A 24,842-nucleotide genomic window follows, 5' to 3' on the forward strand; every position below is an offset into this window, starting at 1 on the left:
TTTCCTGGTTCACCTCTCAAGGAAGCTCAGAGTACAGCCCTTCCCACCCCCATCACCTGCGGTACCCCCCAGCCTCCTCTGTCCTGACTTTTCTTTCTCTTCCATCATACCACTTTCGGACATGGTCTTCAATTTACTTTTGTATGGTGTGTACTATTTGTCACCTGTCTTCCTACCATAAATTATAAACTCCATGGGAACAGGTAGCAGTCTGTTCATCTAGAACAGGGTTTCCCAAGCTCAGCATTACTGGCATTGTAGGCTGAATAATTCTCTACTGGAGGGGGGTGGGGGGGTCCAGCATGTCATGGAATATTTACTGGCCTCTACCTACTAGATGCCAGTGGCACCCCCCACCCCAGCTGTAACAACCACAAATGACACTACGCATTGAAAAATGTTCCCAGGGGAGCAACATCACGCCTGGTTGAGAACCACTGATACAGCATAGTGTCTGAAACATAATGAGAGCTCCATAAACATCTGGTGAATAAATAAACAAGTAGTGAATGAAAGAATTATCTCTCATTAGGTCTGTTGTGTGGCAGTATGACCTGGAAGAAAGAAACATGAGGAGCTCCGAGTTTAGTCTGGGCCCAACTCTTAATTAGCTACATGAGCACAACCTCTCTAGCATGCAGTTTTCCTTCCTGCGACGACATTCATTCATTTATTCTACAAATACTCCTTGAGCACCTATTATATGCTAGACTGCTTTAGCTGCTAAGGATGTGCAGCGAAGAAGGCAACAAGCCCCCATTCCCATGAAGCATATAGGCTATACTGAGATGAGACAGACAACGATAGCAACAACAAAAATCAATATGCAGGATAATTTCAGGTAGAATATGCTATATAAATAAAACCATGTAACGTGTCAGACATTAAGCAAAAGACATAGCTATTTTAGATGGAGAGGCCAAGGAAGGCCTCTCTGAAGGAGTAATATTTAAACTGCTAGAAAAGCAGCCTTTTGTGCAAAGATCTAGAGCAGCGATTTTCAACCTTCTTCATCTGTGGCACTCATAAACTCATTACTAAAAATCTGTGGCACACGAAAAAATATATTACATTTGTCAATCTGACAATATATGTTATATTTTGTCAATCTGACAAAAAAAATAGGTATGATTTTGATTCATTCCCACCAGACTGCTATTGTTGTGCTGGCTGTTGTCCTTGTTTTATTTGACAATCTAAGGGAAAAGAGGCCAGTTCCTCTGACTGATAGTCACTTATTGCATGTTTTAAAAATTCTCAAAGCACAAAGGTTGAAAATTGCTGATCTAGGGGAAAGAGTGTTCCCAGCAGAGAAAGTGCAAAGGCCCTAAGGCAGGAGTAGATTTGCATTTCCAAGGACACTGGGAAATCACTGAAAGGTTTTGGGTGTGGAGAGACATGTTCTGATTTAGTTTTCAGAAGATCATGCTGATGATGGGTAAAGAATAGATTGTAGAGGTGCAGGAGTGAAAGCAAAGAAACCAGTCAGAAAGAAGTGGCAGCCTAGAGACAAGAAAGTTGAGTAACTTAAACAGACTTGGGCCGAAGGTAGCAGGGGATTTGGAGAAGGAATATCATAGAGGCCTCTCATAAGAAGAACTACACTAAGAGATGTAAATATGTTTTGAAAAGTTAAAATATCGCCCTCAAGTCTGTCCTCCAAAAAAACTCACACAATGCTGCTGGGCACAATGAAGAGGAGTGATCATACACTTGTAAAACAAGAAGACAAAGCTCAGCCTCCTATTTTATCAAAAGGAAAACTCAAGTTTAAGGAGGTAAAGCGATTTACTCAAGACCAGTCTAGGTGGTGACATTGAAAAGATCTAGAGCTCAGTATTTTAAAGTTTCTAGGTAAAAGATTAATGGTGCATGATTTTCCCTTATAACCAAAAAATGGAGAAGTATAAGTCAAACAGGAAAATTAGAACCTTATAGCATCTTCCTGGTTTGTCTTCAGCTGATTTCCTTAACTTACATCACATTTATAGCACATGAATTGAATTCTTGGAGCCTGAACATTGCATACAGAAGTGTTTGTGGGGGTGGGGGAGATGTCGTCATGTTCTAAAGCCTGCAAAATACACATACGGAGACGTTTACAGGAGCACTCAGATCAGCCTACTAAGAGCATTTTCCTTATGCTACACCGGTGCCTACATAATGCGTAGTCACGATCATGACCCAAATCAAAACAGGCTGAGGGAGCCCTAAGAAAATTTGGTGTGCTACACAGATCTTCACATAGACCTTCACATAGATCTGACATCCCATCCAATTTCAGGCAGAATTAAAAGGTCTGCATCAAGTCAACTCAAGGTTCAAAGCTAAGTCTACCAGTGTGTCTTTAGTCCACATGCTTCTAGAATCAGGGCAACCTCAGAGGAAAGAGTCACTGCCTTCTGCTCCTCATCACTAGGAACATTCTTGGCCCCATACCTTGCCTGAGAGTCCTTCCTAAAACTCTGACCTCACCCAGCTCCATCTGCTCATTCCCTCTATCTACCTTTCCCTTTGGTTTCCTATGGTCCTCAACCACAGAAGGTGCCTAGAAACTACTTCTGCAGCCCACTGTGCCCAGGGAATTAAGACCTGTTGCTCTGAGACCGTTTTCCATTTGCAGCTCCACATGTGGCTAACAGATAGAGAGAAAATGGTAAAATATACCTGAATCTCAGGTATTGGCAAAATTTGAATTACGGACTGACTCAGAATAATTTTCCTTTTTCTGTTTTCAGTAGTGGTAGAGACCTCAAAACGCATGCTGCCCTGGTTGTGGTCACTAATGGGGAGGAGAGGGCAACCGCACATGTCTTCGGTCTGGGGGTAACTGCAGAGCCTGCTTAGAACTGACCTGGGTGACCCCTTGATGACCTTTCAGAATTCAACGGTAACTAACTGTTTCTGAAATTTTAAAGAAAAATATCATTTGTTTTCCTTAGAGGATCCTACAGATGTTGAGATCTATAATTCCCTAGTGATTTACCAAATAAATATCCTACTTATTATTTAAAAAGCAGACAGACAAACAAAAAAAACCCTGAATCTTGTAAAAACACCAGTGAAAGACAATTGCAGATTCTTGGCCACTAATGTCTTTTAAATAGAAACAAATAATAATAGTAAGACTAACACCTCCCAAATTGAAGGGTACCTTTCATCAAAGCTGATGTTCATGAATTCCAAGGTTTATATACCACTAATTACATGTAATTATTTATAAATATTTTATTTGAATTATAATTACATATAATCATTAACTGAAAACCAAAACAATAATGACAGATTGGACCTCTTCCACAGAAAAGAGCAAAGTCATTTGCATACACACAGTCATTAAGCAGAAGAAAGTCTGAGTGACAATCTGAAATCCAAACACCGCTGTGGAACAAGCTGCAGGACTGCTCTCACCGCAGGTGCTAAGGACAGTGAGATAGGTCGCCCAATGCTGCCATCGTCAGATCACTAGTGGTACTGCACCACCCGTACGTCAGTTCTGGCCTAGCCAAACCAGCAGCTGTCACAGCTTGAGCAAACATGGTTCACAGAAAATGAACACTCCAGTAAAATATACACTGGTCCCACGTGGTGATTCGCAGGAGCCCAGGATGCAACATCTTTCTTATGTTTGGTGTTGGGCACCAGAAGCTCGTGCTAAGGCACCTATTCCAATTAAAGAGATGAACAATGTTTTTTTCAAAGAGCTCTTTAAGGAAAGGAAATTTTCCTCTTAAAGGATCCTTTTGCCTCCCACTTCCCCTGAATCCATGAAAAACAGTGTAAAAACAATCTCTTCCTGACAGTCATGCTATATTCTTAAACTGTATTAAAATGGTACACAAACTTCTAGGAGGAATCCCAGGTATCCTACTTCTTTCACTTTCTCCAAGAGAGTGGCTACCCATGTCATTTAATTAATGCCTAAGTGAGCCCTGACTGGTGTGGCTCAGTGGATTGAATGCTGACCTGCGAACTGAATGGTCACTGGTTCGATTCCCAGTCAGGGCACATGCCTGGGGTTGTGGGCCAGGTCCCGTAGTTGGGGACATGTAAGAGACAATTCATCCATGTCTCTCTCATACAATGATGTTTCTCTCCCTCTCTGTTTCCCTCCCTTCCCATCTCTCTAAAAATAAAAATATATGCCTAAGTGTGTGATAAATTTTCTATATCACTTTCACTAAAAATTTGATCTTTTCATACTCGTAGTAGATATTTTAAAATAATTGACACATTACACCACATTTAGAATTCCATTCCCCACATATCTTGAAAGCAAGAAGCTAGGAAAGAGAGTTTTAAAAAGCCCTGAGTTGCACTAAATTTTATTTACTTTCCATATAAAAGAATCACTCAGGCCCTTACTCAGACCCTATTTATTTTTATCTTGCACATGATTCAACGAAGTTTACTTATGTAGCTTCCAAGTCCACACCCTAACATAAGAGAGGAACAAGCAAAATATACAAAAAGTATACTAAAAAAGTACAGAAATATATTTGGGTAAACAGCTCTAAACACTTCCATACTTGAAGTTATCACCAGACAACAGAACTCAACAACGATGTTAAAACATCAAGACAATAAACTTAGCCAGAAGACTTCCCAGTTTAATAAAGTGTTCTCATATACGTAGTCTTACTACTAACTTGAGATAGAACAGTAATTATTATTTCCATTTTATAGATGGGAAAACTGAGGCTCAAAGGTCAAGTAATTTGCTCAAAATCCACAACACGTGGCTGGCAGAGCTAGGAGTCAAGCTCCAGTTTCCTAATTTCAAACCCAGGTTTTTTCCTCACCAGTAGGTGCATGTATGGATACAGGCCACTATCAGCCATCACCCAGGCCCAGCAGTTCCTGTTGCTGAAATGCTGAAATGCATCCATGATTGGGGATAAATGGGTATTGCTCAGACCCACATGTGTCCCCAGCCACTCACGCTAGCCCAGCCCACTTCTGGGCTCCATACCCCACACCCGCCCTCACCACCACCATATCACGATGTAGCGAATAAAGTCTGCAGACCTGTAAAGCAGGGAGACCCCTGCCCCATACAAGTCTAACAAGTGTCTGATCTGTTTGCCCCACCCCCCATCACAACAAAAGGGTCACTCCCATAAGGGAAGGATGACACTCAAAGATGTTCTAACACCAGACATCTGTACCCCTGATAAGTGCGGATAAAAACGCACAAAAGGGGTTCCATGCTCAAATAACCAATAACGTCAGAGAATACACTCAAACCATTGTTTACAAGATGGAGGCCATTCAAAGTCCCCTCCCTGCTCACCCTTCTTTCAGTCAGCCCCAGACACTAGAGTTTGAATTTTAGCTACATCACAATTCAGTTTACAAGTAGCAAGTATCTTCTACCTCTGGCCAAAATTCTCTTAATCCCGATTAAATTACAAATGATAACAGGGTTGGAAGAGTGAGGCTGGTGAGCTGAGCAGGAAGCTGTAGGACAGAAATATCAAGGTGATACAAGTCAACAAAAATTGGAAAACAAAAATGAAAAATGGAAGCTGCCTTGCTTAAGCCATCACTCAAACAGCATAAGACAGGAAACTTCCCACTAGACATCAATTTTTGTTATTTCTTTAACTATTTAAATGGCAGATGCTCCCAAGACTCTCACATAGAGCCAGTTCACATTAGGTGCAATGGCAATGACAACCCGGTACTTTGTTTGCAGAGCGAGGGCACTGGTGGGGAAAGCTCTCTGGGACTGGGCTTCAGTGGAGAGCAGACAGGGAGATCTGCATGCTTCATTATTTTGCCCTGAGCTAGTCCTGCATGACATAAGAGCAAAGAAAATTCTAGAAACTTACAACTGAAAGACAATGGTCATCCGCAGTCCTAGGGCTACTGCTGACCTGTAATCACAGACCACCCACACCACTCTTGAAGCCTCCCCATAGCAAAAGGAAGTCACTCCTCCTGTGTGCATAGATATGGGGGCCAGTGGCTGCACAGATTCCAAGTACCGCTGGCTGAATGCTTTACGCTACTGCAGCTACCCCTAGAGGTCTAGACTCATTTCACCACGAGCCTCTCAATGAAAATCACCACAGCTCTTGCCAGTTCACAACATAATCAAAATCTTTTCATTTATATTTGTTAAATTCCACACTAAGCTCTAGTTGAGGCTACAAAAGTACCAAAAGATATGGTTCTATACTCAAGAAAGGTGAGCCATATGGATGGGAAGACCAGAATAATATAAAAATAATAACTAACCTCTGCTGTTTTTACCCCACCACAAACTTTTCTGTCTTGAAATTATAGCATGCTTATCAATCTCAGAACACAAAGAGTACAAAGTTTGTGTTGGACTTTGAAAGGTAAATGGAGTCTTGGGAGGGCTTTGGCAAGAGGGAAATAGTAACGTCAATGGGTTGGGGGAGGGGTGACTTAAGAGATCCCAAAATGTACATCATGGGGAGGCTGAGTTAAGTCAAACTATGAGATGTGCCAGATCACAGGCTCCACTTGAACAGGTAGAGACTGCCTCTCCGGCCAGTGACTCTCCTCAAAGCAAGACAAGAACAGGTAGAGAAAAGAGGAGGGTTGAGATTTGAGTAACTTGTCTTGCCAGCCAGAAAACAATGACTTGAGTTGTGCAAACAGCATATATTGTCTTAGGTTAAGAACAGCCATCTTATGAATTAAAATATAAAAATTTAAGCTCTGAGGAAACATTATGGCAAACCTGGTGGAAAATTGATCATCAAATATAAGAGGAGTATCCCAGGAGAAAAAATGTGTCAGCAGAAAACAACTTTTATTGAAGAATACACTGACATGGGCAATTTCCGGCTGCACTGTTTTAGTCAGAGTTTCTCTGTGTGGTTCTTAACACTGTTTCCTATACCTTTTATAGGAAAGGAAGTGGTCTTCCCATCCATATGGCTCACCTTTCTTGAGTATAGAACCATATCTTTTGGTACTTTTGTAGCCTCAACTAGAGCTTAGTGTGGAATTTAACAAATATAAATTAAAACACCTTTTATAGGTATAGGAAACAGTGCCCCTTCTTTGGCTTGCCTCTTATCTCAGAGCATTTTCAATTTCAAAAGAGACCACCTAACTTATCATTTAATATTTACTGGGTTTTACATCCAGGCTTTACAGTATTTTCTTGTTTAAAAAGAAAAAAATATCCCTCATTCTCTTCCTCCCACTCATGCACTGGCAGCAGTAACCAGCATTCACTTACCATCAGTGCTACCCAAGGAGTTGGTCCACCCCTAGAACCCGAGAAGACTCACTGTAAGGCACTCCACCCTCAAGGATCAATGGCCTGTCACAATGACCATATGGTAGCCCAATCACAAAACTTCCCCATCCCCACTGCCCTAAAGTAAAGGTCCAAACTTCTGTGTAAGGCAGAAAAGACCCCCAGTGACCCAGCTCCTGCATTCCCCAGGCCTGTCTCTCAGCCCTCCTCCTCCCTATCGCCACCCCTCAGGGAACTTCTTGCCATTGTGCAGACTGACAACACTCTCTTCAGCTTCCCGTCTAGGGCTTTGCACACACCTTCTTCTGTCTGTAATGTTCCTGTCACTGCCCATCGCCAGTTGCTGCCCATGTGCCAGGTTAGGTGTTCTTCTTCTCACGCTCCGTCCAGCACATATGGAGCCATCCTGAAATTGCCAGCCTTCTTGCCTCTCCCTCTACCAGACTCTGAACTCCCTGAGGTCAGGGACAGGGTATGACTTGTCTGTTGTTGTTGTTGTTATTGTTGTTTAATGCCTGGTCTATAGCCCTGCCTGACATGTAGCAGGTACTCTACAAATATTGAAGGAAGAGAGGAAATGGTTGAGCCAGAAGTTTCCCAGTGGGCCAAGCCAACAGGGTCAGTGCCAATCTTCTGGACCAGTAACTACTACCATCAGCAAATTTTCTAATAGTACAGGCTTTGAAAAGATGAAAATCTTTCTACTGTACCCATCAAATCAATTTTCACTTACAGCTTCAGAAATAGATATGTTCATTGATATCTCTCTCTCTCTCTCTCTCTCTCTCTCTCTCTCTACCTCAACAACATCCAATACCCTCCATGCTAGAGGGAGAGAGGAGCCAGACTCCTAGCAGGCGCCAGGATGAAGGTTGATTGGCAGGTATCTCCTGCGGAAGCTAAACCACCTGGCAGTTAAGTGGCTTCTGGCCTCCTTCATTACTACAATCAGCAACTCTGAAAACCCACTGATTCCGACATCTGGATCCTCATCGGAAAATGTCAGGAGGAAAGTTTTTCAGTTTGCTGTTTCTGAAAGTTGGAGCCAACTGGAGACTAGCCAGGGAAAATGCTAACTGTGCTTGGTCGGGGTACAGAGGAGTCTGACTGTGATAGATCCAGGCCCTGAGGTGCCTCACAGCCCAGGCTGCCCAGAGTTAGCAGCTCCAAAGAGTCTCTCTCGGCACCACTGCCCAGACCTTCATTTAGCAGATGATGACACATGAGATCAGACAGACGCTATTTCACCTGGACATGAATTTGTGAGATGACCATTTGTCTAACTCTGTTTTCCACATAGTTCCACGGCTCTTTAAAAATGGTAGTAGGAATACTAATAGGCTTCTTTTGAATGCTTTCTGGACCTGCAGGCATTTCAAGTTTTACAAATCAAAGGCTGGCTTTATATTCATCAGTACTATTCCTTGGCCCCTAGATGTAGTACATGTGCCTCAATGCAAAATCTCTGTAACAAAGTGATTCACATCGTGTGTCTCCCCTTTGAAAGCAATTCCATCCTTTTCCAAATGACCCTTTGCTAAACGTATTACATAACTAGCTATCTTGAAATGGCTAGACTTCACTTTGAGGACACACATATACACACGCCCATCAGTTTCATACCAGGTGCATAGATTAGCATCCCATTTATATATGTGCTTAATCTACTTTGCACAGAAAACCTATTTAAGCAAGTGCTATAGATTCAGAAGTGCCCAAGAACTGATTTTTATAACCTAAGCAATTCTGAGCTCCTTGAAGGAGAAGGAAACTGATGAACACATCCTTGGCCATTCATTTTTTGGCATGCCCTAAAATGTTCTGCATCAAATCACACATTCTCCCCAGATGTGGTGATTGTAAAGGTCAGCCCTTGAATGCTGGCATGAAAGATGAGGTTTTTACTGACTTCCAAGTAAGCTGTGGGCAGTCACCACTGCTTTTAGAGGGTCGTTTCATTTTTATCTCTGCATTACGAAAAGCAACACCCTCCTAGACATTGGGACTACAGAGCTTGCACTTCCTCCCCTATTTCTTTCCAGGCAAGACCAGGAATCCCGGAGGACGCTCATATGTCTCAGAACTGACAAGAAAGGTATGTTCGGCTGAGAGAGCCATTCTCGCCACTCCATTGCACTGAGGCATCTTCTATTTTAGGTTTTTATTAATGAAGTCGTGTTTCTTCTCTAGTCACTAACCATCACCACTACCATCATCATCTTACCCTCAGAGTTGACACTGCCATCTATATGTGTAAATGGGGCTGAAAAGAGTTACCTGTGAATTGGGGTCCCTGTCACAGTGAGGGTCCATAGGTAATTGAACCTCTAGACAGCATTTCAGCTCTGTTGAGCTCCCCTGTCTCTAACAATAATCACAGCCGGTTACTGAAACCTGCACTCCAGCACAGGGCTAAGCACCTCACATCATGTTCAGACCTCGAGAGGCAGGCACCGTGAAGGTAACAGAACATGGTGGTTTGCGCGTTCTGACTCTGGAGTGAAAAAACCAGAGTGCAAGGGCAGACTCTGCCTTTTACTTCACCTTAGGAAAGTTATTTAGCCAGTCTTAGGTTCCTTGTGTATCAAATAGAGAAAATAAAATGAATAACTAACATTTATGGCATTCTTACTGCATGCCGGTGCTAAGTCCCCCCTTCAACAGAGGGAGTAACTGAGATTTGGTTGAAGAACTTGGGCAAGGTTAGGGCTGCCAAAGCCGCATGGGAACTGGTTGTGCCTGACCCCGAGTGTCCATGTTGTTTGTACTCTACCACACTGCCCACCCTCTGTCCTCAGTGACTGAACATTGCAGACCCTAGAATTTATGCCATGTTCTTGACAGTTGCGCTTGGTGTGTACCAGAAAAGGTCAGGGTCTGCCTAGCTTGCCTGTAGCCATCCCTCTAGAGCTTGCACTGGGGTAGGTGCTCTCATCTCGTTTGTAGCCTCTGGATCAGCCAAGGAACACAGCACAGCCCTGTCGGCAGCCAGTGAGGATCTCACACTGAAGCCAGTCGCAAAGGGAAGCCAAGTCTTCCGAGTCTTACTGGGAGGAAAGAGCGCTGCAATTAGCCCAGCTCGGAAGAGCTGAGACTATGATAAATGAGACTGGGCTGGAAATAAAATACATCATGTTTATGTTAAAAAGTCATATGATGAAGCACAAAACTAAATACTACATAGCATTGCTCTAAACTATAGCAATCTACTTAACATTGATGTAAATGCATTATTTGATGGGCACAAAATAAATTTGGTAGAGATTAGTGAGAATTCATGAGAGAGCAAAAAATGGTATGACATGAAATATTTCTGGTATCTTGTGACAAGCTATTTTGCCAAACTTACTCTCTGGTTTTGGCATCCAAGTGGACTGGTATGTTTGCTGCTGCCTAAAACCCAGTCCTTCTGTTCTCCCTCCCTTCCCCTACTCAGTAAAGTCTCCTACTCAGTTAAGGGAAGACAGGCAGGTGACTGAAGATGAAATTTCACTTCCCAGTTCAGGAACAGGTACCCCAATGGGCAGGGACAGCAGCTCAGCTCTGGCCAACTGTCTCCTTGGGTAAAGGCACTCTGACGACCACCAGAGAGGCTGATCTTCTTCAGAGAAGCTAGGAATTTGGATAGTTATGTGATAGCCTGTGATATGTAAATGCAGCTTACTTTTTAAATTAAGCAAGGTGTAGGCTAAATACATCGTTTTCTTGCCCACCATAGACATTAGCCAGAACAGAGGGTGCTGACTTGTAATCTCTTTAGAGGGCAGCATGACTTAAAGAGTCTGAATCCCACTTTGGGAATAATAACCAGCCTTCCGGACCCCAAACACTTGGTCACACCTTGCCCTGACATCCTCAACTCCTAAGAAGTGGTTTGGTGCAGCAGATCGGGACTTAGAAAATCTAACAGCTCAGTCTCCGTCATTATTTTACTGTAGGGTCTTGGGCAAGTCTTTTCACTTATCCAAGCCTCCCTTGATTCACTTATGAAATGAGGATTCCCTTCCTTGCCAAATTTTTTATTGAGCACCAACTGTGTATACAGCACCCTACAGATACCAGGGACTGTGTTAGGGGACAATAACCTGAGTCCTGCCCATCTGAAGTGCCATAGTGAGACTCAAATGCTAATTCAGTATAAGAACTGTAACTTAGGAGGATGTTCCCTGCTCTGAGGTGATTAAGCCCATAGTTACCTTCATGGCTGACTCAACCCATCTCGGGGCTCCGATTCTACACAGAAATCCCTCCCGGGTGGGAGATTATGGGCTTATTTACAGCTCAACAGCTCCTGCAACCCAATCTAGGGAGCTTTCAGATACGCAGACAATTCATTGGGATGCAAAATTTCCCCAAAGTATTAACATCTGCTCTATCAGTAAGCATATATAACAGCAAATTAAAAATTACCAACTCGACTACTGAGTCTTCCTCCAGGAAACCACCTTTGATCATTCATCCCATTCCCTGGATTTGACCTTGTAATCACCCTCCTCCCCCTGTCTTTGCACTTATCAAGTTATATTTAAATCCCCATTTACTTATTAGTATCTTTCACCAGACTCTAAGTCCCCAAGAAGCAGGACCATGTCTACCCGCTTCATAGTGTAGTGACCAGTGCCTGAGACATAATAGAGGTTCAGTAAATATTACAGAATCAGTGAATGCATGGGCCATAATTGACTCTATCAGACTTGTGGAAACGATATTCAGTAGGAATCCAGCAAGGTCATGCATTTGCTGGATCACTGTGGCAAAGAAGCAGAATCCAGTGCTCCTTTTCTTGCTGATTATAGCCTTGACTTTCACCTGGGGAGAACTAAGGCTTCTTAGTTATATTTGAGGTGAACATCCAAAAAAAAGTTTTTGTGAAAGCTAAACATTTAAATGTATCTAAAGTATGCCATTTAAAGGTATCTTTCCTTGTTTCATCACAGAGAACTTTCAAACCTTGCTAATTAGACACCAGCATAGGACTCCTGTGACCAACATGGAGACACATCCAAAAACGCATCGAAACTAGAGCAAGCAACATCTTTTGGAAGTCTTCCAACAGCTTCTTTGCATACTGTTATGTTAATGCAGCCGTCTTACGGCCAAACTGCAAACACCTGGCTTGAATTCTCAGCAACTTGAACTCATAAAGAGAAGCAGCCAAGATTTGAAACCCCAAATTTCTTGCTTTCTTTAGTTATTAAGGGAGGATTGCACGTATCAATGAACAGCATCACTCCTAATCTGCTTGAAGAGTTTAGCCAGGGTTTCATATTTCATGTGCTCTCACTGGCACAAACGATATTTATTCATTTGTTTTCCCAAGCTGTTTCCTGCCACTTACCTTTTTCTGTGTTCACTGAAGGGAGGTGAGCTAATTAACTCAGGGGAGGCCTCCTCCACCTCCAGGGAGAAGCTTGACATCTTTTAGAGGAGGCCTTCCCTCTGTTATTTATGGTTAAAACACTTCATATTGCAAGGTGGTATGCTGTCTCCATCTAAAACCTCTTTGTAATATAAACTTCATAGCCTGCATTTCAGAAGAGACAACCTGAGTTGCTGAAAGTTAGAGAACTACCCAAGGTCACACAGAAGACAGAAATTCTCTACAGGGGCCTTTCCTGTCCTTGAGTCTTACGATGTGGCCACCTAGGTATCTGAGAGTACAGTCATGTCAAATACACCAGCCAGCATTCATCGGACACTTAGCCCAGTGCTAAGCAGCTTTACAATGCATCATCTCAGTGATCCTCAACAGTTCTACAAGACTTGAGAGTATTGTTGCTCTTGTTTTGAAGATAAAAAACTAGGGCACAGAGAGGTTAATTAACTTATCCAAGGTTACACAGCCAGTAAGTGATGGAGCCTAGATGCGAACCCAGGTCATTTGACCATAAAGCCTGCACTCTGAATTACCCACCACACTACAGCCTCACAAGCAGGTCCCTAAGATGCACATGCTCATGGAAAACCAATAGTTTCCTATACAGTAGGGTTCACTCTATCTCATTCCAGCTTTCCCCTTTACTCCCTGCAAGCATGATTATCTGAGGTCAAGTGTTCTGAGGAAAGATGCTTATGACCTTACTCAAAAAGAGAACAGGAGGGTGACCATTGATTAGATAAAAGCAGTGCTCACTAATGGGGACAAGACTAATGCAGCACCTAAAGGCTGACAATTAAAATATGTACGGAAACAAATTTCTAATTTAAAAAAAAAGAGTTGTGCTGGCTAACTTCTCAAAATAAAAAGAAAAAGCAAACTAAACTCATTAGCCACATAAGATGTTCACTAAAACGCTCCAGAATTTATATGAGCAAGAAATCATAAACCCCATATTTCTAGAGTACTTCCAGTTTGTGCTTTCTCCTACTGATGTACAAGACAAAGCCTCCCCTGACAGCCTAAGGCTTTGATAAGTGGATGAACAACCCGTTGCTCCTTTTCCCCAAGCCAGGGTTCCCTTTTACTTAGTTCTTACTTGACTCGGCAAAATGACTTTTCAGGAAAATTAGAAGGCTATATACCAAATGTTAACAGTATTATCACTGCCATGATGTTGCAAATGATCTTTATATTCTTTTCCTTACTGCATCTATTTTTTTAAAAAAAATTTTTCTACAGTGAATATGTGTCACTTTTGTAATAAGGAAGAGACACAAAGGTTTTTGTGAAGACTTTTCAGTAAGGGAGCCCCCAAATCCCCCTACATCAGCCCTCACCTCTCATGCTCAGCAAGTGATTTTTTTTATGGACCCTACAGAGACAGACTTGCAGACCCTGGAAAGAATGATGATGCCCCCGGGTGATTTACTTCCCCCAACCCTCCCAGCCCTGTTACTCACACCTACTTTGGATTTAAGTCCTCAAGTGACAGCATTTCATTTTCTGGGAAACCTTTCCCCAGTATGAAATCCACCCATCAGAAATATCCTAGAAATGCCCATCGCTACTGTGACAAGCATATAAAACTGTAAGCAACTTACAATATTTCTAAGAAGGGAGCAAAGAGATTTTTAATCGCCGTGCGTTCAACCTCCTGCTGCCTTTCCTTTGAGCTGCCATTCACTGTGAGGGCTCCCACGACAGTACCACATTCTACATCCACTAAACGCACTCTGGGTGTTTCTGTCGCCCTTCAGGAGAATAGCTGTGGAAATCCTTTTGACTCCTTTATATGAAAATGACATTTGTGGAATGGGGTAATTAAATTCCTATAGTTTGATATAATATTATCTCTGCTATTCTACCTCATTAAAAAAAAAAAAACCCTCCCAACCATCCTCTGTCTGCGTTTGCTACAAATGGAATTACACCACAGATATTTCTGTTAATACAAATCTGAGATTTGGAGAGCCTACCCCATTATCATTAAACCAGAAAGCTCCTTTTGTACATCTTTGTGGAAATTAAATGACTACAGAGTCCTCTGTGCTTGATGAATGCACTGTGGCTCACTTGGAGGAGAAAAAGTAAGAAGGGCTCCGCGTCAGGGCTTTCAAGCCACAGGAAGACGTTAGCTTTGGGTGAAGACCTAGAGAACTCCAGGTCTTGAAACAACTTTAAAATTCTTTAAATCATAATACAGCTCTTTGGGGGCAGTTAGAATGTCTTGGGTACCGGTGCCTGGGTGTGACGTAGGTAAAGGCGAAAGTCACTGGGGCAGCCAGCCCACGTGCTCCCCAGGCAGCACTGGCTAGGAGAGCGTCACTGTGTTAAGAAGACACTGGAGGCACAAGGAGATGGTTTGACCTGCCCCTGAGTACAAGGTTAGGAGGCAACTTTTAAAGTTTCAGAAAGCTGGAACTTTTACCATCAAAACAACAAGAGATAACAAATATGGACCAGGAAATGGAGAGGAGGGAACTCTTTTGCACTGTTGGTAAGAATGTAAATTGGTGTGGCCACTGTGGAAACAAAATGAAGATTTCTCAAAAAAAAAAAAAGAAAATAGAACTACCGTATGGCCCAGCAATTCCACTTCTGAGTATACATCTAGAGAAAATGAAAACAGGATCTCTAAGAGAGAGCTGCACTCCCTCGTTTATTGAACCTTTATTCAAATAGCCAAGATATGGAAACAAGCTAAGCATCCATCGATGAATAAAGATATATGTATACACATATATACACATATATTATGTATATGTGTATATATACACACATATAGTGTATATATACACTTTTTCCCCCATTGGAACATTATTCAGACATTATCCAGTCATGAGAAAGAAGAAAATTCTGACAGTTGTAGTAACACAAATGGACCTGGAGAGCATTATGCTAAGTGAAATAAGTCAGACAGAGAAAAACAAGTACTGCATGATATTACTGATATGTAGGATCTAGAGTGCTAAACTCACAAAAGTGAAGACTAGAACAGTGGTTACCAAGGACTAGAGGGTGGGCGTGGGGGTGGGGACAAAGAATTGGTCAAAGTGCACAACCCTCCAGTTATAAGATGAATACATTCTGGAGATCTAATCCACAGCATGACAATTATAGTTAATAATATCATTTTACATACGTAAAAGTTGCTGAGAGTAGATCTTAAATGTCTCAGCACACACACACAAAAGAAATGGTAATTACGTGGTGTGATGCAGATATGAGCTAACCAATCATTTTGCCATATATAAGTGTATTATATCAAGCTGTACACCTTAAACTTACACACTGCTACATGTCAATTGTATCTCAATAAGGCTGGGGGTAAAAAAGCTGGCACTCTGGCCCTATGGGGCTGGCTTCAGGTTCAAACCCTGCCCACATCACACCGCTGCGCACACTGCCCACCCAAGATCCTGAAGAGCAGCTGCATCGAGTGCTGAGAGACACCCAACTGCTGAGCTGTGGCATCCACACGGGTAAAATTAAGTGGGCACAGAGCTCACTCAGCACACAAAGGGAATGAACAGTTACCAAAGAGCTCCATTTTTATGAGTTTCCAAATATCTAAAGTAGGTTTTGGTGTTTTTTTTTTTTTCCATCTGCAGTTATATAATGGCTCTCAGAAGCCTCTGGGACATAGTTATAAATGATGATGAAAGATCTGAGCTGCAAAATATATACAACTATTTCAGATTGCAAATGTTTCTAACCATAGTAGGCAATCTAGTACTTTCTTTAAAAAAATACTGATTGATTTTAGACAGAGAGAAGAAATGAGAGAGAGAGAGAGAGAAACATTGATTTGTCATTTCATTTATTTATGCAGTCATTGGTTGATTCTTGTATGGGCCCTGACTGGAGATAGAACCCACAACCTTGACATACAGGGACGATGCTCTAACCACATTAGCTATGTGGCCAGAGCGAAAGCTCACTTTTTATTTCCAGACAATGGTGGTGTTCTGTTCCCATCATGATATGAATAGGTGCCAAGCACCTCATAATGGCAGCGATGAACATCATACATGAAACATACACAAACCGAGCAAAATAGCATTAGCTTCTATACCAAAACTCTCAGAAAAGAGCCACAGTCAGAAGTAGGTCTGACCTTGAAGCACCCCAGGGGAAAAAGACCAAGGAAAGGTAATGGTGAAAACAATGAAAAAGGATGGAATGAGCTCCATGCAGCTTAAGAAATATAGTGCTCTTTGCCAAGAATTACTAGTTTTCTATATTCATGGAAAACATAAGAGTTAAAATAATGAGTTGAAATAGATATTATTGACTTTTAGCTAAATTACTCTCAGAAAAAACACACAGACTCATCATCTACCCAAATATCTCAATTAAAAATATATAAAAGTGCACTCCTTTCATTTCGGCTTTTTGTCAGCTTTGTATCAGATGATCCAAACAGCTGTACTTCAAAGGTGCTGCACAGACTAAATTAGCCTGAGGTTTATTAATTCAAGCTTTCTGTAGAGACACTAAAATGTACTTTTAATGTCATCCATCTTCAGAGAGAACTAGAGTTTTCTTTTAAAACCATCCAAAAGTTCCCAACCCCAGCCAGCTGGGTGAAGATATGAGAGACCTGCAAACAACCTCATACCTTTCGCAGACAGAAAGACATTAATTGCCAATTCATAAACTAGCTTACCTTTCGATTACACTTCTCATATGAGTTCAAGTAGTGTATTAAGATGGAATGTACATTTTATTACCACTCTCAGCATGGGAAAGTACTGGTTATACCTGAAAATCCAAACATACTTGATTCATGGCCTTCAAAACCCTCGATCAATGCAAACTCTTTAACTTGGAACAAATAAATTATTTGTTTTGATAAAGTATAAACAGAATCTTGTTATTAATTTTATGACATTTCATTCCTGCAAAAAAAATAGCTAGTGATTAGATCTCTACTCACAATGAATTCATCCCTTTCAAAAAAATATTCTAGACTTGTATGTCCTAAACTGTGCTCTTTGGAATACCAATAGCCCAGGTGCTAATACACATTCCATAGAAATAGACTTCTGTGACCACACAATGTCATTTCTTCATTCTCAAGTTCACTTTTTTCCATTTTTAACATTAACAAAATGGAACTTCATCTTACAAACAATGCAAGGAAATTTTGCTAATTCCCCCTTTTAAAAAATTCAGTTAAGGGGGTGTTTTACAACCAATGGCATCTTAAAATGGAGAAAGCATGGCCAATTTGGAAAAATAATTTTTTATCACTTGTGGAGATTTACTCTGCACCTTACCTAATCAAAGGCTCTGAAAAGTCCTCCACTTTGAAAACAAAGCTGCTCACTGTACTTAACCCAGAGTTTCCTGCATGTATTTGCCCATGGATCCCTCCTCGTGCAGAACTCATCATGTCACCTCATGTGACTAGGGTTCTGGGAACACATTCAGAAAAGTTTGCTTATTCCTTCACTACCCTTGGCCAAGACACTTCTCTCACCAGCCTTAGGAAGAAGACCCAGTGGCAGGCAGAACCCCTTCCATCAGAAAGTGAAGGGAAACACGTGTCAGGGTCGAGAGAACTGAATGGATGACCTAAAACTCTCAGTATTCTGGGCCAGAGGTCGATTTATTCTGCTTGGGAAACATCTGTGATGCATTCATACTGATTGCTTTCTCCTGGAAGTGATGCACAGTTCTGCCTGTTCAAATAAATGCCTTTACTACGTGAAAAATGAATAGACTGAATCGGAGCCCTCTGCATCAATAGGATGGGATTTACCGCCTGGTGAAAGGATCCCCTTTACATTTCCTAACACTTGGGAGAAGAGAAATCAATATTTTTCTATGGCTAGTTCCTAATTGTACCTTATCAGCAAGTTTCTGTTCATGCATTCCTGTAAAATTCAATAATATAAAACATATGGCAAAATAGCAGGTGGCAGCCTCAGGAGTGTGAGAGCAGACACACAAAACAAAACCAGTGACATGGCACTCACCTAAATAAACTCATCTCTCACCACACAATATTGATCCAGTTTTTTGAAAAAGTATCAAATATGAAAATAAGTCTAAAAGATTACCATGTGCCTTTTCAAAGACACTCTCAAGCATTGTCTAACAGGCCCACCTGTCTCACAGGCCACCTGCTTCTCTTGAACCGGCGGCATCAGCATCAACCTGGGATCTTGTCAGAAATGCCAAAATATCTCCGGCCCCATTCCAGACCTACGTGACCAGAATCTGCATTTTCACAAGATCTCTAGGTTATTTTGTATGACAGTTTAAAAAACACTGATCTCTAGGGAGAAATGGCTGCAGTGCCCAGCGGAGGGGCAGGAAGCCAAGCAGAAGCTGGGTGGGCACCACAGCCGGGATCACCACCATCGAGGCGGTGACATCCAGATCCAAGATCTGCATCAACAGGCCAGAGATGCAGAGGAGAGGGCTGAGCACCTCCAACAAGAAGTGGAGGGAGAAAGGCAGGTCTGGGAACAGGCTGAGGCCGAGGTGGCCTCCTCCTTGAATCATAGGATCCAGCTGGTTGAAGAGGAGCTAGATTGTACTCAGGAGCACCTGGCCACTGCCCTGCGAAAGCTGAAGGAAACTGAGAAAGCTGTTGATGAAAGTGAGAGGGGTATGAAGGTTACTGAAAACCAAGTTTTAAAAGATGAATAAAAGGTGGAACTCCAGGAAATCCAACTCAAAGAAGCTAAGGACATTGCAGAAGAGACATAAGGAAGTAGGAAGAGCTAGCTCAAAAGTTGATGATTATTGAGGGAGATTTGGAACACACAGAGGAACAAACTGAGCTGGCAGAGTCCCGTTGCCAAGAGATGGATGAGCAGATCAGACTGATGGACCCGACCCTGAAGTGTCTTAGTGCTACGGAAGAAAAGTACTCTCAAAAAGAAGACAAATGTGAGGAAAAGATAAAGATTCTTACTGATAAAATCAAGGAGGCTGAGATCGGTAGCTGAGTTTGCTGAGTTTGCTGAGAGATCGGTAGCCAAGCTAGAAAAGACAACTGATGACTTGGAAGATAAACTGAAATGCACCAAAGAGGAACACCTCTGTACACAAAGCATGCTACACCAGACCCTGCTTCAACTGAATGAGACGTAGAGCACCCCAGTCCTGCCCTGCCACCACTCCTCCCACTGACCCTGACCCCGCCTAAGGCCAGCCTGCCAGTTTAAAGGATGGTGATAGCTCTCTGAGACCAAATCCTTGTCTCATCTCTACCCCCTTTTCAATGGTTCACAAAATGGATCGTGTCCCTCTTATGTTGAAGTGACCAGTTATTTGCCTCCTTGAAAGAAAGACAATTATGTTTTTGTCACTGACTTAGCCACATAAAATCATCTCATCACCCTTTTCTGGGTCTGAAGCTGCTGTGTCTACAGGTGCCATCTCATCGTGCTTTGTATCAGTTAGTGCTGGAGAAATTTTGAATAGTTTATGTACAAAAGTGTTTTTAAATTTTATATTATTTTGAAACTTTGCTTCTTTGGGGTTGGGGCGTACTGGCCACCCCATCTGGCTGTGAAAGCTCTCTACAGCCTGGGCTGGCAGCGTGCTGCCCTTTAAGTTTCTTTCCTTATGCAGTACCCCCGTCCTGGTGAGGTTTCTGTGAGGTCTGCTAGGCTTGCATCCTGCAGCTTACTGGCTTAAATTGTACTCTCCTTTGGTATGGTCTCTTTGGGGACCGACTGAGAGAAAGAAAAAACAATAGTGCAACTGTTTTGATACTGAAAATTGACAAATGTCTTTTCAAAATAAAGAACAAGTTCCTCCAAAAAAGAAAAAGAAAAGCGAAGCACTGATCTAGGAGCTACATAACCTTTATCTGACTTCCTATTGATTAGGACCCACATGTTGTGAGTTAGATATTACTTTGTGAAGATTAAGTTGCTCGTTATGTTTATTTCCTAGACATGTAAATGATGTCTTCCTGGTCGAAAAGATAACTTCCAGACTACAGATTCTTGCCCTGTGAAACAGAAACCAACCTGTGCCTTATTCCAGGATTCTTTCTTTCAGTGACTAGATAGTCTCAGTCCCCCGAACTCTTCTTCGAACCGGATTTGCCATCCTGCTGTTCTCTCATTAATGAGCTAAATAAATCTTTGACACATGCCCAGCACACATGTATTACAATCATGCTTGTAACTGTTTAAAATTATAATTCAAAATCAGTCACCTCTCCATGACAATGAGATACTTACTTCTGGTGAACACTGTAATAGCTATCTTTTCTTAGGAAAGAATAGCCAGTTGTCCAGCAAACAGCCACTGAGATTGTTCAATGTGATATGAAGGTGAATCTAGGGTAGGCTGATGGTATAGTCTAGTGTATAATCTAACCATTGATGTGAGGGCTGGCCTCGGAGAGCCTAGAGTTCTGTTTCAGCTCGCAGACATCACTTGCAGCCAAAGAGCTTTTTGTTTTGTTTTAATTTTTGAATTGGAAGGCCTTTCGGTGTAATATATATTCTCCAGTTCTCCACAGGCTCCAATACTCCTTATTATCTTATAGCAGGCTGTTTCACACATGTTGGCTACCCATCCGGTCCCGGAAGGCATTTATGTTTAACAACCTTTAAAGAAGACACTAATCTATTAAATCCACTTAAGCTAGCACTACAGGGGGACACGGCTGGTCTCAGAATTATAGCACACTCTAAGCAGCCCTTATTGGAAATATTTTTGCATATCTGTCACACACAGACCCTGGGCTGCTATGATGACGATGAAAAGAGTGCAGCTGCCCAAACCCGTAGTCTTATTCATTACCCACCAGAGGCCAAATTATTTACATGTATAACAGTTCATTTGAAATACATTTACCAAGCAGCATCATCAATTTCTTCAGATACAAAAGAGTTTCATTTAAATGGTTCTCAGGGCGTAGAAATCATTGCCCCCATAAAACAGCAAAGATAGCTGCCTTCTCAAAACTGAGCATTATTAAAATGTCAAAATAAATATCAGGCAGAAATACAGCAAGGGGAGGTGGTAGCTACAAGCAATAGCCTGGTCCCTCTAAAATCAGACCCAGAAGTTCAAAAGCAGCTGGGACAAGACAGAGTTTGGCGGTGCCCATTAGTCCTAGTGGAGGTTGTTTTCTTCCTTAGATTTGTTGACAGTGCCTCACAGAAAGTTATTAAGCATCTGCTTTCACAAGGCATGACTCTCTTTTTTATCAGTGCTTAAATTCACTAAACAAGGAAAAGCAGGCACTATGTAAACAGAGTCATTAATAATATAAATCTCACCTAGAGTAAAAGAATAATATGGCCTGTCTCACTGGTCTATATAAAGCAATTTTTGTGGTTTTCCATTTGTCCTCTCTATGGATTTTTCTCCTTAGGTACATCTCATCTCATTTTATTCTAGGACTTCTTCAGGGGACTTAATGGGAACAACTTTGAGGAAGTCAGCTAACAATACCTTCGTTTCTCATCTGGACAGCTAAGAAGACTTGCTAACCACCACTGTCCCCCATCATTGGACTTTTTACCCTTCTAGTGAGACCTTAGCTCTACTCTCTTAGTCTCTGCAACTGGGTCATTAAATCGGGCTTCTAGCTTCAGCATATGGCTCGAGGGTCATTAATATGCATGACAGCTAATAGGTTATTTATTCCAGGGTTTACTTTGAAATTGCCTGGCTGAAATCTAACTATTTTCTTTCAAGACCATTTTTCAGCAGTTTTCCATTCACTTTGGTTTTCACTGAGGAATGAGATGTATTCTAAAAGTCAAAGAAAATTTTAGTGTCATTTCAGGAAAAATCATCCTAGCCTCCTCTTATCTTCCACATCACACTGTAAAAGCTTTCCAAATTTCTCTTTGGTCTGCAAAACACTGTTCAAAGTAAGTAGGCAATCTACAAAGTTGGAAAGAACTGGAACTGTAAGGCTTGTGAGAGAGAAAATCAAAGAGAGTTGGGGTGGGGCTCAGACAATACCAGGAAAAGAAAAACAAGGTCAGGCAAAACCATGGTGAGCCTCCACTCCTCTGCCCCAAATCACTGCTGCATTTAGAAGGGACTCAAATCTTCCAGGTAAAAGACTTTTGCAAGTTTACATTCTGTTTTTGTTTTTGTTTTAAACTGCAAGATTCCAGGCATGCTGGCTCCCTTGGAAGACTCTCAATCCTCCCTAACCTGTCCCCAGTCACTGCCCATATAGAGAGGAACGTCTCTGCTGGCCCTGTTCCCACACTGAATCCCCGACTCCAACCGTGAACTCAGAGCTCATACACACACACATAGATTTACCTTAAATCTATGTCTCCTACAAAGCTCCTTCTGTATCTCAATAAAGGTGGACACTGACTTTGGGTGTTCCGTATTTTTGTGGACTAGATAGAGTGTGAGCTCCTTGAAGCAAGTACTAACTTTTAGACTTTTCATATCCCTACTTCCTGGAACTTAAGGTTCTTTAGCCACTTAAAGAATATCTGTTGACTTGAACTGGTTTTTTCAGAAAAGCAGGCACATTCCAAAGAAAGGACAATGAAGAGAGAGGGAGAGAGGGAGGGGGAGAGGGAAGGAGGGAGGGAGAGAGGGAGAGAGGGAGAGAGAGAGAGAGAGAGAGAGAGAAATGTGATTAATGACCTAATGTTCTCTAATAGACAGAAGTGGTTTTAGCTGTTGGAACTATGGCACTCCACAGCCAGGGATACTAGAATCATGCTAAGGCAAGTGAGCTCCAGAAGAAAACTTGATCATCCTACAGATTTGTTGACCCTAATAAAATAGTTTTCAAAGTGCATGTATTTGATTTTTCTCATAAATATGAAAAAAGAAATGTAAAATAATGACATCCCAAAGGTGTTCATACCCCAATCCCCAGACCCAGTGAATACATTGCCCTTGTAGATATGATTAAGGGAAGATGATCGTGAATTATCCAGGTGGACCTAATGTGTCTCATCAGTCTTTAGAAGTAGAAGACCTTTCCCAGCTATAGTCAGTGAGAGAGAGATGTGAAAACGGAAGAAAAGTCAGAAAGATTCAACGTTGCTACTTGGAAAACGGAAGGCAAGAGCCATGAGCCAAGGAATGTGGGCAAGAAAATGGATCCTCCCCTGGAGTCTCCAAAAGGAACACAGCCCTGCCAACACCTTAATTTTAGTCCGATGAGAATGGTATTGAACTTCTAACCTTATGAAATTGTAAGATGACAAATTTGTATAGTTTTAAGTCATGCATGATCGGTAGCAACAGAAAATGAATACAAAAGGCAACCCTGGGCTTCAGCACCGCCCTTAACACTGGTGAGCAGACCTTCCCTGCTGAGCCCCAAACCAAAGAGACTTCTTATTTCAGCTGAAACCTTTCTTTTCCCCCTTTCCCTCTCTACTGCTTGGCTGACTTTTTGTCATCTTTCAACACTCCTTACAAACTTTCTCTTCTCTGAAAAATCTTGGTTTTATCTATGTAGGCTATAAATGTCTGAAATGTGGGGAACATATGTTCTTTGTACATGTTAGTTTGAATGACAGAATTAATTCATCATTTGATGGAGTGTAAAAATAAGGGACAATAAAACTCCTTTCTTGTCTCTTCTTTTAAGAAGAGAGCGAGATCACTCACTCACTAGACTCCACCTTCATTCACATTCATCGTCTTACCTTCCTCCTCCTCCTCCTCCTACTCCTCCTCTCTTTGGACACACACGCAACCTGGCAGAGTTAAATCCCAGGGTGTGGCTGTTTAGAGTCAGACAAGTAAGCAATACATTCATCCCTAATCAAAAGTATGAGCTGTTGGGGTCAAAGGCTGAAACCAGAATATTTCAAGGGAAATTTAAAAGGCATGGAAAATGTTCCAAAATGTGGAATTTAAGCCCAAATCCAAGGTTTGAGAATTAAATTACAGCACTCATGTGTGATGGATAGTTTTAAAATACATCCACAAACACTTTGACAGTCCTTTTCCCCAAAAAGTGAAGCCTGATCACCGCCCCCCCCCCCCCGCCCTTTAAGTGTGGGCTGGAGTGAGCTTCTAAAAGAATATGAGCAAGTCAAAAGATGAGGTAATAAATGTTCATTGTTTGAATCCACTAAGTTGTGAGATTATTTGTTATGCAGTAAAATAGATGGTAAATATAGATGAGATATACTCCCTGGGACAAAGGTAAGAAATTGATAAGTCAAGAACCTGATTCTGTCTACAAATATATTTTCCCCAGCTCAAAATGGTAGATTTTTTTATGAGCCAAAA

The 24,842-nt window shown here is 41.8% G+C and overlaps 1 protein-coding gene and 1 pseudogene across 2 annotated transcripts in view; one reads left to right on the forward strand and one right to left on the reverse strand.

Moving 5' to 3' along the window:
* Positions 1-24,842, reverse strand: part of TPH2 (tryptophan hydroxylase 2) — a 95,336-nt gene that overhangs the window by 11,190 nt on the left and 59,304 nt on the right. The window lies entirely within an intron of this gene.
* LOC123812501 lies at positions 15,976-19,733 on the forward strand (annotated as a pseudogene).

This window comes from Phyllostomus hastatus, unplaced genomic scaffold (assembly GCF_019186645.2).
Source record: "Phyllostomus hastatus isolate PE091 unplaced genomic scaffold, TTU_PhHast_1.1 phas_scaffold_93, whole genome shotgun sequence".
In the NCBI taxonomy this organism is placed as follows: Eukaryota; Metazoa; Chordata; class Mammalia; order Chiroptera; family Phyllostomidae; genus Phyllostomus; species Phyllostomus hastatus.